This window comes from Manis pentadactyla, chromosome 5, assembly GCF_030020395.1.
Source record: "Manis pentadactyla isolate mManPen7 chromosome 5, mManPen7.hap1, whole genome shotgun sequence".
NCBI lineage: Eukaryota > Metazoa > Chordata > Mammalia > Pholidota > Manidae > Manis > Manis pentadactyla.
The window spans coordinates 128983528-129001369 of NC_080023.1; positions in this window are offsets into that span (position 1 = coordinate 128983528).

Below are 17842 nucleotides of genomic sequence, written 5' to 3' on the forward strand. Positions count from 1 at the left end.
AACCTCACCCCCCCTGTTCTGAGAGAAATCTTCTGCATCCGTGGATGTTTTATTGCCTTTGTCTAGCTTGGATTAACACAGTCTACAGGCACACACCTGATCATCTATATTTGCTCTCTTACAACACTAAACTATGTTTTCTACCTTTATCTTGTATCTACCTACCACTTCAGCATTTTATTAAAAATAATAATAATAAAGAGAGAAATGTGGTATCCACATATAAATCAAGCATAAAAATCAAATGAGTATTCATATTTGAACTGACTGTTTATAGTTCATAATGCATGAGCAAAACCGAAAGTTTCTGTGATGACTGCCCTAGTACTGTTCACCATGTAACTTATTCACTATGTAAGAATTTGTTCTCCATGTAAGAACTTGTTCGTTATGCTTCAGAAGGTTGGAGACTGACGAAAATTAGGCTTGGGGTGGATTAATGATTGTGCATTGAGCATTGACCCCCCTATACAGAATTTTATTGTTGTTAACAACCATTTGATCAATAAATATGAGAGATGCCCTCACAAAAAAAAAAAAAAGTACACACTTCCAATTGTAAAATAAATAAGTAACCGGGATGTAATGTATAGCATAAGGAATATAGTCAAAATATTGTAACAACTTGGTATGGTGATAGCTGGTACCTAGAATTATCATGTATATAAATGTTGAATCACTGTGTTGTACACCTGAAACTAATGTAATACTGTGTGTCAACTACCCTTCAATAAAAAATAATTATCTAAAAAAAAAAAATAATAAAATAAAATAAAATAAAATATGAAGAAACTGGGAGCCAAGGAAGAAAATGCCTCATCCAGAATTACCTACAAACATAATAACTGAGAAGGGCCTGGAACTATGCTATTCAATGTGGTAGCCTCTAGCCACATGTGGCTATGGACCACTTGAAATGTGGCTAGTCCAAGATGAGAAATACTGTAAGTGTAAAATATTCATTGGATTTCAGAGTTGCATGTGGAAAAAAATGTAAAACAGCTCAATTTCTTATACTGATTACATGTGATAATATTTTGAATATATGTAATAATATAATGAAATATATTAATAAAATTAATTTTACCTGCAAAAAAAAAATTGGAAGATGGTTTGATTTCAATTAGATAAGCTAATTTTTTATCTATGGGAATTTCTTACCAACAAGGAAGAACAAGGTAGATGAGTAGCCAGGAAAACTCATATCAAGAAAAGAATCAGATATATATAATTCAGATATCCTAAAACATTATAAGTAGCAGAGGCATAAACAGAGTGGCATTTTGGCATATGAATAGATACACAGGTTAATGAAGAAAACCCAGTACAGAGTATACTCAATAATATTAGTATTTAGTTTATAACTAAGATGGCATTTAAAATGAATAGAGCAGAAGATCTGGTCATTGAAATCAGGCAAGTAAAGAACCATCTGGAATAACATTAAATTGGTTCCCCAAATCACCCATCATTTGAAATGTACTCCAGGTGTAACAAAAAATGTTAACAAGTAAAACTGTAAAACTACTGAAAACATGGAAGTATTTTGTTTTTTTATGGGCCCCTTCTAAGCAAAATACAAGTTCAGAAGCCATAACGGACTTGGGAAATAAATTTAATTAGATAAAAATTAGAATTTTCTAGAAATTAAAAATACCATAAATGAAGTCAAAAGGCAAATGACAGAAAAGCAATTTGCACACACACACCTCTCACAAAGGGCCAACACTATAGATATGTATTACATTTCAGTAAGAAAAACACCAAAATTTCAGTAGGAAAATAGATCTCTTTCTCTCACTTACCACGCGTCCCACATACGCAGTCACAGGGTCCCGTTAGGGGGATGTGCTACCCCTGGATCACTGAATGCAGACTGGAAGAAAAGTGCCATAGGGACTGATGAGGGACCATCTCTAAGACATATTTCTAAGTGACAAATGTGGGCCCGGCAGGGCTGCACATAATGGATGTGTTTATATTCGAAGAGAAAACCACGGGAGGACATATTGGTACCCCTTGCGTCTGGGGCCCTTGGGAGTAAGCCTGGCGCCCTAGGGGAGGAGGAGTAACGACATTGCATCCTTCTCAGCACAGATTACACACATATGTCCACATCCAATTTAAAAAACCTAGTGGTTTTTCAGCAAGCACGCGGGAAGTGCAGGGTCACCAGCAGTGCCACTGCGAGACCGGCGCCGTCGGGCCCTAGAAGGCGCGTGTGGCCGTAGGGTCTTGCTGGCAGGCACCCCTGGGACATGCCCCGGGCCTCTGTCCTCCGGGCCGCCCAGCGGCGGCGCGATTCCCCGGGTGCACGCAGCGTGCCGCCTGCCCCTGGGCCTTCGCGTCTCGGCCCCAGAGCTCCTGCCACAGCGCAGGCGCGCGGCCCGCAGGGAAGAGAGCAGGCGCCGGAGGAGGAGCACGCCCGCTTCGCCAGCCGCCGCGTCTGGCCGAGGCTGGGCCGCGCTCCGCACAGCGCCGGCCCTCCCGCCCCGCGGCCCCCACGCGCTCCTCTCCTCAGCCAGTCCCCACAGCGCCTGGTCAGGCATTTGGTGAAAGGAACCTGTGGTCTACTGCATTCCACCCCTACTTCTGCTCCACAGATGGGACCTTGGTTCTGAATCTGTCCATGTTGGTTCTCGTCCTGAATAAGACAGGTTAGAGTGTAGTCACACCTTTTCCCTGCCCAGCCCACCCTATCCTTGGAAATCCAGCTCCAACGGAAGGTCCTTGAAGCTTTTCCTGACTCGCCTCTCCCCATCCTCTCCAGACTCAAGTCTGTTCTTTCATTGCATCTACCAAACTCTTTCGATTTTCTTAACCTATCTATGTGCTAGAGGGTCACACTATATATTTTGACTCAGATCCCCATGAGGCTTAGCAGGTGTACAGGTTATGGGTGAGTGGGGTTGAAGTGAGGGGTAGAGGAGGACCCCCGGGGCGTTTCAAAGCCATCGTGACTCAGACAAACGTGGCCGCAGAGTGGCCCGGGGGAAAATGAGGAAGGCACGCCAGTCACCCCTTCCTCTTCCTTCTGCCAGACAAAAGGGCCCCTGGAGCTCAGAACTGTAGGAGCTAGTAACCACCAGGGGCCTCTTCACGGGAAACTCACTTTGCTAAGGAGGCATGGGGAGAAAGATGAGGGCCAGCAGCATGCCTTGGTGGGGACAATTTAATAGATTCCGAAGGACGATTTGGGGTGGTGGGGCCTTCACCTCTCCTAAGTCACGCTCAGCAAATTCTGGAAACCACTGAGATCTCATCAAGAGCAGTCTGGATTTAAAATTGTGACATAATCACACAGTGGGACTCTTAACTAGGAGATATAGACGAGCCATCTGTCACACGGTCGTGTCTCTCAAACACAACGCTGGGAGAAAGGAGCCAGACACAACACACCCCGTGGGATTCCACTGGAGAAGTGGCACACGATCATCTATGCTGTCAGTCAAGAGGGGTGACCCTTGGGGACCACCATGTCTGAAGGGGCACTGGGGCTTCCAGGAACAGGGTATTGTGTTTCTTGATCTAGAAGCTGGTTTGGTGAGTGAGTTAGGCTGGTGAAAATTCATCAGTCAGGCTGTCAAGTTAAAATATGTGTTCTCTCCTACAGGCACATTATGCCAGACATCACAGTGCACAGAGACTATTTCGCATCTATTTCACCTTCCCAGAAAGTATCACCAGCCATTCTGTCCCCACCTACCACAGCAGAACTCACCCAGAGCTCCTGACTGGGGCTGGCATCACTGATAGGAAAAGCGATGCTGATGTCATAAGCTTTCCTGATTACTTTAGTGCTCCTTCATTATTTTTTCTTACTTTACATGAGCCAACTTCCCCTGCCCCCACCCCCGCCCCCCGACACATACATTTTTTTAAGCTTCCTTCCTGGCATTTGAGTCATTTCCCAAGGTCTTTGTCTGCTTTGGCTAAGGAACTTTGTACCCAAGATGGTTTGTGAGTTCTACTGTTTGTTTCTCCAGAGACCCTCTGCCTAGAGAGGTCCCCAAAAAATCAAGTAGAAAGCAGTGACTGGAGTGTGCAGCAAGGTGAAACTATGACTGACCCTCTCACTGCTTCTCCTGACAGACAACGGTTGTGTTATGTGGAGATGAAAGCTCCTTCCTCAGGACCTGAAGGGTCATGTGTCTCAGGGAAGGTCCTTTCAATGTGCCCCCATTTTCCAGCAATACCAAGTGAGGGCCAGAGCTTGGGGAGGACCTGGGTTCCTTGCCCTGGCAAAGTATTTTCCTTTCCTGATCCCTGGTTCTGAGCATTGGCCTGGAACAGAGTCACAAGAATAAACTAAACAGCTGGTGGAACAGAGAGAAAGAGGCCAGTTCTTCACCATTGTTTGCTGATGGAGGAAACACCACACCCCATTCTTGAGTTTTCCCCCCTGATTCTAAGGATCCCTAACAGTGGGGGGGCATCCAAATAGTCTTCAACTTCCTTTCCTGGGATCCCAGGCCCTTGTCTGGCCTTTGGCTCTCTTAGGTTTCCCTTCTGTCACAGAGGCTTTCTCTTGGTGGTAACTGGGGTGGACACGCTCTGCAAGCTGCAGAAACATATGAACGTAAGAGTCGGGTGCAGTGGGTGTTGGCAAACCATGGCCTGTGGGCCAAATGCTGCCTACAGTTTTGGAGGAACAGCCCCAAACACAGGCCTCAAACTGCCTGTTTTTATAAATAAAGTTTTTTTTGGAACATAGCCATGCTCATACATTTCATATTATCTGTGGCTGCATGTGAGCTGCAAAGGTAGAGCCAAGTAGCTGAAACAGAGTTTACATGGTATACAAAGCAGAAAATGTTTATTACCTGGCCCTTTATAGGAAATGTTGGTGAGCCCTGATGTTATGAGCATAGCTGGGTTATTTTGTCTATATAGTATGTTAACATTTTAACAGAACCTACAGAGGAGTGGCTGGTATGCCCACAGCTGGGGCATCTTCTCAGAATGACAGAGGCAATACTGTTCGCTGGCCCATTCAGTGGCCGTCAAAGCCCCTTTTGATGGCTCTCTGAGTGTCCATGGGTTGGGCTGGTCCTCCCTGGGGCCTGTAGCTTTGGTCCTTCTGAAGACCACAGGTTTGGGGCACCCTGGGTCTACCACTGGCCTGGTTCCTGAGACCTCGGGTAGATGCTGGCGAGCCCATGTGGATGAATTTAGCTTCCCTGCCACTACCAGGCAATGGAACAGTGCCCATCTGGTCCCTGTGCATATGCGAATAAACCTGTGCCCTAAACCATCTGTTTGGGATCACTGCATTCTGACATACAGTAAGAAATAACATAGAGAGACCCGTTGCACCCGCCGTCCAGCTGCCCCAGCAATGATGTCTTGGCAGAATTAAAGTACAACATCAGGGCTGGTGCTGACAATGACCCAGTCAAGGGACAGAGTATTTCTGTCCTCACCGGAATGCCTCTTTTGAAAGCCACACGCACTTCTCTCCTGTGCCCACCCCCACCTTCACACCTGGCCACCACAAGCTGTTTCTCATTGCTATACTTTTATCATTGCAAGATTATTACATGCATTGAGTCATGCAGCATGTAATCTTTGGGACTGGCTCTTCTTACTCAAAATAGTTCCCTGGAGGTGGAGGCATTCTGAGAGCTCTCACCTTGCTGCACTGAACAGTTCTCATGGTATTGACAGGCCACAGTTTATTTAACCATTCTCTAGTTGAAGGATATTTAGGTTATTACTAGTTTTGGCTATTATGAACAATCTGCTATAGACATTTGTGTTCAGGTTATTGTGTAAACATGAAATTAGTACAGCTGAGTCTCAGAGAGGTCTGAACTAGAGAGAGGAGTCTGGCTGGGGATGCCCTTTCCTGAGAGTTCCTCATTGATGTGTCATCATCATCAGGTCAAAATGAATAAAAAAGCACCCCTGGTGGATGCTGATCCTTGTGTCCCCATTCACCCAATCCCCAGGTTTAGTCTGGAATCCTGCCTCCTCCATCACTCCAGGCTCCCCCATCACTCCTGACTCCATCATCATATATTCAATGGCTAGAGAATGGAGAAGCCATAGGGCGGCTGACACATCAACCTCTTGGCCTGTGAGAGCTGGGAAGTCATAGATACAGAGCAAATTTAATGAAGGGATTTGGCATTAAACCTAAAGGGAGGAACATTCATATTTTTTATTGGGACGTGCAGAAATCCCCTTGAAAATAGAACATTGCTTTTCTTTTTCCTCTTACTGTTTCTTCCAGTCATTGTCCTGGTGACTGTCAACTGTCCTGGTGCTGGTGGGCGTGTCATTTAATATGGAAAGTACATTTATAATGAAGTACTTTTGAGGTCAAATGAGCTGCCATCTTGGAACCTACCAGTTTCAGCTGGTCTGGTCCCGGAGGGGGACTTCTGATGTAGGCATTCTATTTCTTAAAGATAAGCAGCATCAAGGCAGGGTGAAAGCTCAGCCAGGACATGTATGTGCTGCATGGAGTGACTCCGCTGGTGCAAATTTGCTGGCAGCCTAGGTTTTGCATTTTGTTTCTGCACAGCCCTTCCTGCTTTTGGAGGTAAGAATATTCAAGCTGAACACTTCACATCACAGAGACTGTGCTCCACATGGGGACATCTTAAGGACGATGAAGTCTGGCACTGCCAGGTTGCCTTCTGGCTGTTCCCTCTCTGCACTTGTCCTAATCACCACACACGTGTTGCTGTTATTCCTTTAAAACCATTTCCTCGTGCATTTCAGAAAGTGAGCTTTAACGTCTTATAAAAAGACACAAAGAGGAGGGAAATCAGGGAGGAACACTGAGTGGTAGGCCCTGAAAATAGTTTCTCGGCGTCAGCCCTACTGAAGCAAGCTGAAAGCATTGACGCTAACAGGAGCGGACCATGTGAGGGGCAGGCTCCTACGCATGCCCTGGAGGAGCACCTGCTGTCCTGGCAGAAGGGCGCAGACGGAGAGAGGGCTTCACGCAGGTAGGAGGGTCCAATGAGTTGCTCAGCAGCCAGGAATTATTTCATTCTCTTTCATTAAGCAAACTTGGTGCTGGGCCTCAGGGGGCCCAGGTGCATACCCTCCTCTGTTGTTACAAAACTTGAGTGTAGTTCTTCCTGAAATGGAAAGTACCTCAAACAAAGTGGCAACGCTCATTGTCAATGTTGATTGAGTTTCCCAGTGGACCAGGCCTTCCTCTCCGCTTGATCAATTTCCTCCACACTAACTCAGGGTTTGCACACATCCTGCAGATTCATCAACTTATTCAACAAATAGTCACCGACCGCCTACTCCTGTAGCAGGTGTTGGGGAGCCAGCAAATAACATGTTCCCAACACCTTGCAGGTGCTGGAGGACAGCGAGTTTCGTAGATGCATACGTGATGTTATGCAGAAGTGAAATACACTAAATTCCAGGAAGAAGAGGTGTGAAATGGAGAGGCCTGCTGTGAGCAGATCACAGAAGGTTGGCTCTACCAGGGGAGGATGGGCGAAGTTAAGATGAAAGGACATTGAGGGTTAACTAGTTAACTAGTCTATGTGTGTGTGTGGAGGTGTATGTGTGTGTGCGTATGTGTATGGGAGTATGTGTGTGTGCACATAGCATTTCCGTGAGAGGGATCAGCAGCACTCAGCACTGGGCTGGAGAATGGAGAGATGAAAATAGAAAGAAGAAATGTGCCAGGCCTAACTAGGCCATGTTAGAAGTTTGATTTTAAATTGAACAGTGGGAAGCACCAGCAGTGTTTCACTGTGGTATGTGTGTTTGCAGGGGAAAGAAGGCACTAGGTTTGTATTTCAAAATGACCTCAGCTTGCAGCATGAGTTTAAGAGGCTAGAGCTGAGAAATGGTGCAGAGGTCCATGGAAGAGGTGGTAGAGATGGGGCCTGGGGCAGGGGCAGGTCTGGGAGGTAGGAGGTAAGAATGACCCTGCACTTCCTGTATAACAGGTGCACAGTGAGGCAGTGTAGAAAATGGGTGTGATTTGGGGCATGTTGACTTTGACTCATCACAGTGAAATGTAGGTAGCTGAATCAGTACCAGGGGTGTTTGGAGCGGAGGAGGTCATGCAAGGGTGAGCAAGAGGTGAGGGAGACATGCGCTCAGGGGCAAACCTGAGGAAGGCGGCCACCAGGGAGGTGGGAAGAGTCCTGGGGGATGTGGACTCCCTGATGTCCTGGACGAGAGGATTCCAGAGGGGATCCAAACACAGACATGGGCTGTGCACTCACTCACAGAAGTCAGATGGCACCTTTGTGAAAGTAGCTTCAGGATATCAAAGAGGCAGAAAAGAGGGATGAGAAAGGAGGGCAAGCAGAGATGACTGTGCACAACCGTGGGAGGAATGGTATTGGCTGGGACGGGGTGGGCTGTTCTGAACACAGATGCTTGCAGCCTCCTCCAGCTGAGTGCAGGGACCTGGTGAAGCTGAAAATGTCTGCAGCCCCGTTGCTTTTCCAGGCCCAAGGAGGGCATTAAGCTGAGTTAAATGCCCACTATCCCTCTGTGTCTTTCAGAATCGGGCTGCTGAATTACAGGGAGAAATCAATAGTGAACATCCATCAGAGCATGCCACCCACATCTGTACTCACCTAGGGAGTTCTGCAGTTTCCTAGTAAAGGAAAGCACTGTGGTACTGCATCGTCACCATCCATAACTTAATACTCTGACTTGAATGTAAATATGTTTGTTTTACTGAATTTTGTAGAACTAGTTTTGCAATGTGACAACCTAACTCTTGCAAACTGGTCACCATTCCAAATTATAATTTTTGGAATTATAAAGAGATGAATTATTAGTGCACCCAAACCACTTCTGCCTTTCATATTCAAGTGAGCAAATGACAGCACACACTCGCTGAATTTCTTAAGTGAAATGATGGTGGCCCTTGAGTGTTCTGCATCATGCGATGTGACACTCTCTCTCATCCTGAATGGGCAAAGGTGCAGCCTGCTGCTGTGTCTGTCTGAAGCAACTTCTGCATGTTGGAACCTGAAGCAGCCTGGTGCCTCACTTTCCTTTCTACCAGCCATTTCATTCCCATGGGAAATAGGAAGATGATGGCAGCACGGGTTGTAAATACCAGGTATCTGGCAGGTGCAGGCATGTCTGGCCTGCTCTTTTTGTAACATCTACTGCTCCCTGCTTCCTTTGGGCCCCAAGGTGTAGGGAAGGTTGTTGGAGTGTGGAGAAGAGACAAAAGCCAGTCTTTCCAAATGTTTCTTTGACTGCTATTCCAAGCAACTATGTGGAGTATCTGCAGGAGTGAGTGGCCACCCTCTCCAGTTAGCTGCCTCCCTCGGTGTCGGTACTGGAGCAAGAGGCCTACTCTCCTACCAGGAGTAGCCCATACAAAGGACTTCTCTCTTTTTTCTCTCTCCTAGTGTGGGTGAGGTAGTGGAGTCTGGTCCTAGAACTGTTGCATGGAAATTTGGTTTAGCAAACAGGCCCGGGAAGAACCTGAAAGACCTCTGGGTCAGGCCTCGCCCCAAGGGGTGAAATCATTAGGAATCAGAGGTCTGGGAAGGATGCTTCTGGCTGCAAGTAGCAGCCAAAGTATAAATTGGTCAAACAATTGAAAACGCTAATAATTTCCTGTCAGAAGTCTCAGGTGGGGTGACTTCCAGGTTGGCCAGTTCAGCAGTTCATGAGGCCTATGAGGACCCAGGTCCCTCCCCTCTTGCTGTTTTCCAAGCATGCCAGCTTGTCCTGACTCCAGCAGTCTTACAAGCCAGCACTCAGATGATCATTCAGAGGACAGGATGACTGTGTCTCACATTCCCGTTTGAGAGTGAGGAGAAATATCCTAGAGCTCCCAACATTCCTCCTCATATCACACTGTGTCACATGTCCAGCTGGATCCAGGTGTTGGCTGGGGGGTGGACATGCCCTCCTTGGCTCAGACCTGTCCAGGTTTGAAGCTTATTGTGAACAGGTATGCAATTGAGCTTCTCTTGGGAAGAATAAGAGAGAGTATCTGTTGGAGAGGCATCATCCAGGATTCTTAAGATGTCATGATTAGATGGATTCCTGCACCCTACTTCACAGAGAAAAATACACCAGAATGTTGGATAGACCCTTCAACTGGAGAGAGGCTTTAGATGAAAGTCAGGTGGGTTACTGGGCTGCTCCTTAGTGAGGCTGAGGCCCAGGGCTGCACAGCAGGACCCATGAAGGGGCCAGTGTGGCCATTGGCTGCCATGTCAGAGTGGGACCAGCACTGCTACGCACGTCAGTTTTTCAAGAGAAGCCAGGAATTCAGATTTCTGTTTAAAATCTCATACTTCTTAAATATTGATAATTAATTCAAAATTTAAAGAACACTATGTGAGTCTAATAAAAAATATCCAAGGCTGGACATCCTGGGTCCAACAGTTCTACTCATTGGGATAGAGGCCAATGTCTAGAAACTGTCACAAGGCTTGGCCATTATGTATTTCCACTGACTAGGAGTGGCCTGCCCTAGTTTGAGAGGCTCTAAATATTAGAGTAGAGGCCTGAGACCCCTGTTATAGTTTCCCAGAACTGGGGATCAGGTCACTCTCCAACTTTTACCTTTTAGAAAAAAACTGGAAAAGGGAGATGAGATAACCAAGATGCTCAGAGGAAATAGGAATGTTTCCTGCAAAAAGGAGTGTTTCCCCTGCAATTTGGAGAAAGATGGGGTATGGACAGTGTGATTCACAGTTTCAGATGAAATTTAGACATAATCCATAATGTTTATGGGAACAGAGATTGGATGATGAAATTTAGCCACTGGTGAAATAAAATCAGGCAAATGAACCAAAGCATAAACATGTCCATCTATGTCACAGGCAGAACAGAAGCAGACTCCTGCAGAAAGTAAGGTGTGGGGCCCGGGCTGTCTTTCCTTTGATTCTCATCAGTTTTAACAGGGTCTGGCCCTGTATTGTGGTGTCAACCCTGCCTTCTCATCTAGAAGAATCCAGTCATGCTCGGAATGCCTAATACTTAGGGACTCTTCTCTGTCATTGCACCAGGGCAGATGGTCAAACCCACCCTCACCCGCACCCTCACCATGTCACTGACCCAGCCACCAGCAGTTGCTCTGTTGCCTGGAGACCCTGTCTGGCCACTGGGGATGCAAGACAGCTAGGTCCTTACTTTCCTGCTTTCCTCTGCCCTGCTTTCCTCTGCCTACATCCTTCCCTCTTCTCAAGCAGTAGAGACTGAGAGAAACCAAGTAGTTTTTAAAAGGCAGGATAGTTGTTATTTTCAAGAAAAGGGGTATAAAAAAGCAAACCGATTTATTTTCAAAATGACAGAATTGAAGTGACTGCAGTCAGCCTCTTCTTTCTGAGAAGTGGAAACAGGAGCATTCCTCACCCATTTGCCCAGTAAACGGCACCATAGACCCGACGGTGCAGGCAGGCCCTTGGCGAGGCTGCCTCTGTGGTCCGCCTTTCCTGCCCTCACCTCTTCCCACTGTGTGGAATCGAGTCAGAGCATCACAGTGGCTTTTGTAGGTGGGAAATTAAGGGCACAGGAGGGTTGAGTCACTCACTGAAGTCAGAATGTGGACCTAGAATAAGAGGATTTAGAGTGTACCTTTAGCTGGAACCAGAGGCTCTGACCTCTAGCCTCACACCTCAGGATGACAGGGAGGACGCCAAGTATCTGTGCATTAGCCGAGGTGAGTCACAAAGACCAGATACTGGGGAGCCCCCAGGGTACTCAGAGTTCTCCACACGCCTCCCTCACCACCCTACCACCACCCTTGACTGAGCAATCTGAATGTTCTACAGGCTCAGGCAAGTTCTCACTTCCATGGGCCAGGCTGGCCCATCTCTGCTCCAAAAGCCAGGGTTGTGTGAGCCTCCTGGTGGCACCATTTGAGTGATGGTCATGACAAAGCACCCCAGCCAGCTTCCTCTGGAGCTGTAAGTGCCCTTGCAGAGGCAGTCCCTGAGCACCCAGATGAGCTGGTAGGTCCTAATGCCCACAGCAACTTGCAACCCCAGAGCAGGAGTAATGGATTGGCATAAAAATGAACCACCAATGGACCACATGGTGTTAAACCCGCTGGCTAGATCTGGACATGGCGATCCCATCGCAGGCAGGGAAAGCTTGCTGGGCACATGCTAAGATCTCAGGTGACAATGCCCTACACACTTCTGTTTGGGTTCCTGGATTAGAGGCACCAATTTCCATGTCTGCTGTCATCTCTCTTCTCTAACCAGTGCCTCCCCTGTGTGTCCCCTGAAGACTCTTGCAGCAGGCAGTCAGGCACCTTTGGGTGCCAGTTTGGAGCTACTGGGCCTTGTTCTACCTCTGGATCTTTGAGAGGATGATGAGACGCTCACACCAGATGCTTCCTCCCTTGGTGTGGTTGGTGGTTCCCTCCAGAAGTGAGAGGAGAGACGATGACCAGACCTAAGAACACTGCCTAGAGAACATGAGGCTATTCCCGTGGCTGATGACACAGCTGCACCAAGTCACCTCGTTTCATCCATATGCCTGCGGGGTGCGACACCATTACACACTGGGAAACTGAGAGCCAGAGAGGAAAGATATTTGCCCAAAGTCATGTGGCTAGTAAGTGTCATATTTTAATTAACGATCACAACTACAGAAGGCAGAAATTATTCTTCCCATTTGTTCAAAGTTGCTTGCATTTGGGGGTGACAGCCAAGGGCAGGTAAGACTGGCAGCACCCTGACTTGGGAAGACAGGCCAGCTTTTCTGTGTGCTCCTGCAGCAGGTCAGCCCCTCTGCAGCCCAGACTCCCCAGCTGTAAAGGGCAACCTAGCACCCCCTCCCCAGGCAGGGGTCCTGGGCACACTGATGCCTACTAAGTTCTCAGCAGAGGCTTAAGACATCTTCTTCTCTAGGTCTACTCTGTACTTCTCAGGGATCTCCAGGAGACACCAGTGGAATTCCTGAAAGCAATGAAATTCTGTCAGTCCAATCTGCGTGACCCCTTTTCAAAAACTGTTGTGTTACTGTTTTCATTTCATGGAGAATCGAATCTTGGCAAGTCAGGCTAAGTAGATCCTTTACCTTTCTATAAAATTATATGGTCTAAATAGAGCTAAATTGTTATGGCAACTTATTGGAAGCACTGAGAATGTTGTAAACGCCAAATGGATCCTGCAAATCACTGGAGAGAGCCATGGAAGCATGATTTACAACCTTGTATTTCATGCATGGAGCTGTTGCTACAGATGAAATATATAAAAAGATCTTGCCAGAGTAATGTCATGATTTATCTCTTTCCAAATGCTGATGAGCAGCCTTTGCTTATCAAAGCCAGTTTCCAGGGGGTGAGCACAAGTTAACCTTAAAAAGAATGTTCAGCTGGGCCAAATTTTCTATAAATATTGTGCATGATAAATTATGTTAGGAGACTGTTTACAAAATATGGAAAAATCAATAATGCTCTAAGAACAATGTTTACCCAGCCAAGGAGCCAGAGACTCAGAAGGTAGGGAAGCTTTTGGGAAAGAAAAGCTCCAGATCTCCAGCAAACATGGTGGGGATTTTGTCCTGCCCATTTTTAATTCGGTGTGGGTGGCACCTGGAGGTGTAGGGTCTGTCTGTTCATGTTTCATGGCAATCGTAGTAATGGGGACTGTTTTCTCCTGAAGGGCTGCTCTGCACAGCCTTCCATGGAAACCCTCACAGCTATTGTCTCCTTTAATTTAATCCTCAGGAGAGCATGATGACGTCATTTCTCTTATTTCCCATCTTACAGACAAGTAAACCAAGCTCTCTGGAGGTAAAGAGTTGGATTCAATTGCTAAGTCAGGAAATAGCCAAGCTGAGGCTCCAGACCCAGTTCTGGAGGCAGAGTCTGAGTGGTCTCAGTTCCTCAGCCTCCAATGGGATGGCAACCTCATCCCCTGCCAGGCCCCTCACCTCCTGCCAGACACTGTTGAGAGTGTTTGCCACTAGGAACTGCAGAAAGCCTCGGGCACTGCCTAACTGTCCTGGCTCTCACTGCAGTTGAGGAAGCAGTCACAGAATGTCATGCCACACAGTGACAAACAGAATGGTTCAGCAGCCTGCCTAAGGTCACACAGTTAGCTCTATTTAGACCATATAATTTTATAGAAAGGTGACAGAGTGGGACTTGAGCCCCAGGCATGTGTACTATCCGTTCCATGCAGAACTTTTGGAAAATCACAAGCCGCCCTGTGGGAGAAGTGTGTCCCTGAGTGGTTTTGCACACCTGGTGTACTGAGACCCAGGGTGGGTCAGTGAAGCTGCTCACACCTCTGCACAATGAAATTACATTAGGAAATAATCTTGTCATAATCAGTATTAATTATTTTTCTTCATTTGTTTCTTAGTTTTAAAATAATATATTTAAAATGCTGAAACTTTAGTTTTAAAAAGTGTTATTAAAGTTCAGTTAAATATCTCAGGTGTGAAGTGAATTCATGTTTACCAGACAAAAACATCACATGTGACAGCACCTGCTCTGTGGTTTAAGCTTTCAACATAAGAATCCCAAGTGGTCACAGAGAGTGACAGGGTCAAAGTGGCTGAATTCTGTACCTTCCTCTTCACAGCATCTGTGCTAGCATGCTTTACTGGGAGTCCTGTAAATGCAGGCTCATGAGGTGTACAGGGGCTGGAGATGGAGCGTGGCTGGGGCCCTGCTTTGCAACCTGGAGTTCTCCAGATTAACCTCCATGTATAATACAATGCTTATTAAAAGGTAAGTAATTCAAAGGTGCTAACCTGGAGCTTGCATATATATATTATTAAAACAACAGTGACTATCACAGTTGTTTAAAATTTAAGCCAGCAAGTGTTTTTTTGTTTTGTATTTTCAGAGAGAAGGACTTAATCATTGACCTTCTTTAGAATTGGTGGGACTTGGCAAAAATAAAAAGATAATCAAATACCAACTTCTAATCAGCTTTATTACTGCCTGAAATCTTCTGTAGCCTCTGGAATGGGTGGCTCCTCCTCCCTGGGACACATTGGCCACTGCCTCAGAGCCCTGCTTTCCCTTGCCTACCCCACTTGCCTGTGGGACATGCCCTTCCTCCACGAAGCCAACTGCTACTGAGAACCCTATGGCTGTCCTCTCATCCTTTGTCTCATCAGTCTAAAAAAAGTTGTAAAATGCTGAAACCCATGTCTCCTCCCCTCCATGTACAGAGAACAGTGGAGATAGATGCTTGTATACTTTTACTGACTAAATGAACAAATGGGGGAGAACTGTCTGGTCTCTACTGGGCATCTACTGTGTGTGCGAGGAAAAATGCAGCTCACCTTGTATATCCTCCTTCATACCATTTTTAGCTTGGAAAACAAAGAAAAAGAGAAGTCAGATGCCTGAATAATTCCTAAACCAATCACTGTGCTCCAACATAATTCAGAGAGTAAACTGTCCCCATATCAGAGACCAGGATGTTCTATACCAAGCATAGTGTCAGGTCAGTATTTAAGACAATTTAAAAAGAAAACTGAGCCTATTTATTGAGAGTCCAGAATAAAAACGTATGGTTTGGGGCCGTGGCTCAGGGCATACACAATGCAGTCAGGCTTGTGATTGTTCTAGACACTTAAGATGACTTCCACCGGAGGATTTGATCTCCCGGCTGCTGATTCTTGTTCTTTAACTATCAGCCCTTGAAGAAGTTTGATACAATCTCCCTTCTAAATAAAATGTGATGAGTCATCATCTATGGGGGAGTTCAGTATGTGAGGTTCAGAATTCCCTCGGAGGTGGCATCCAAGTAATCCTAAGTACTCATGGAACTCAGCCACATCCACCTGGTGAAAATAGGCTCTCCTTTCTGGTCAACTCACAGCTTTGTGCCCCAGCCCTGGGACATCCCTGCCACCTTCTCATGGAGGGAGTCCTAGGTGAGTTGACGCAGCCAAGTGCAGTAGTCAGCAGCCAAAGGATCAAGGGACAGATTTGGAGTCAAAAGCTGTGGGGCACAAGGGAAGTCAGGGGAGCGTGCACTGCATTACTGCACTATGTGTCATACTCAGGGGGTCATCTGCACCATTTAGGCTCATGCCTTGGGTCCCTGTGCTGCATGGTGGGGGATTAGCCGTGGTCTCCATCCCTGCTCCCCAAGTTCCAGAGGAGAAAAGGAAGCATGAGTCCACTATTAGTGATGCTGGAGCAAGGAAGGTCTCCAGAGGCCCGGTTCCCATCTCCGTGTTTACAGATGTGATGTTTAGTGAACCAAGAATACTAAATAACAATAAATACTGGAAATAATGAAGTCCACGACTGCCAGAGCAGGGTGGTTCTGCACTGCACATGAGCCTTTCTCACAGCACGTGCTCCACAAACACTTCCTGGGTCAGTGGATGGAGAGGCTGAACACACGTTCTTGTTTTGTTTTTTTCATTAAGATGTCAACTCTTGGCTCAGTGAAGAGTAGTAGATTTGAAAGTTCCCTTATGGGAGATGAGGAATTGTCAGCAAAAATAGGTGCCTTTGCAAAGATCTGGAAGTCAGAGTGGCTAATGCACTGTAAATAGCTCCTTCAGCCTGGGGCCTTACGCACTGGCTAGGCATCATGCTGTGTGAATCCTGCAGTTCACTGAGGGATCCGGTTGCGGCTGCACACACAGGAGTCTAAATCAGGAGAAAGACACTCCGCTACAGGTGTATGCCAGGCGACATTGCAACCCAAGGCCGGTGTTGTCATGTTGATTTTGTAGAATGTTAAAAAGTCACCTGCCTGTAAATAAACTTTTACAAGTGCAGCTTCCTCCAAGCAGAGGTCAACACTGACCCTTGCTAAGCCTAAATGCATGCCCACTATGTCCGCCTGGAGCCAGGAACACCAGCTTTCCTAGGTGCCCATGAATCTGGCTACTTCCCAAGCTTTGGGGGTGAATTCAAAGTCCTGAGAAGGCAGGTCATGATGAGGAAGGGGTCAGGGAGATTTTCAGCCCCAAGAGGCAGCCCCCTCTGATTATTCTCTTGCCAGGCTCTGTCTCCCCACCTCCTGGAGACACAGCCTTCTGGACCCATCCTTGGTAGCACTAGTGGGACACCATGAAGTCCTTCTGGGCACCTCTTAGGTCCACCGATCCCCTCTCCATTCAGAGCCAAGAACAATCTCCCCTGGACCCTCATCATCTCCTGAATCTGCTGTCCTTAATTGGAGGGCCAGTCTAGTCCACGGCGCTGCGATCTATGCCTGGAAATCTGCACTTTCCTGCTAAGTGGTCCCCCCACACCACTCAGGGCCCATCAGCCCTCTCCTCACTCACAGTGGGAGGGCTTTCTCTGCATGCAGGTCGCAGCACTTCATCCCCTGGGTGTTTTCCCATGGATTGCAGAACAAAGCCCTAAATCTGCATTGTTTGGGATCACAGGGCTCCACCTTCTAGCATCCGTCCTCTGGTCCCACTGCCCTTCCTTCACTCCCTGTGAAAGTCATGGCCCACCCATCCCAGAGCCTTGGTTTGTGCTGTCTCTCTATATGGACATCATCTTCCCCCTCTAGCTTTTCCTCCTTTAGATTCTGGCTTTGTTGCCATTTTTTCCCCAGAGAAGCCCATTCTAACTATCCACCTCCCAACCAGGTCAGTACTCTCCTGACATCCTGAACCTCTCCCTGTGGCACGTGTCACACCTGCAACTGCTCAGTGTGTTCAAATCTGTCTACTCCAACAGATGTCAAGGGTCACAAAGGCAGGAGATCCCTTCTAGAATCCTAGTGCTGAGACCAGAGTATAGCAGAAGCTTATAGACATTGAACGGCTGGATGGATAGGTGAATAGGTGGATGGCTGGATAGATAGGTGAATAAGAGAGTGGGTAGATGGATGGATGGGTAAATGGATGGATGAGTGGATGGATGGATGAATGGGTGAGTGGGTGGATGGACAGGTGGGTAGGCAGACGGATGGATGGA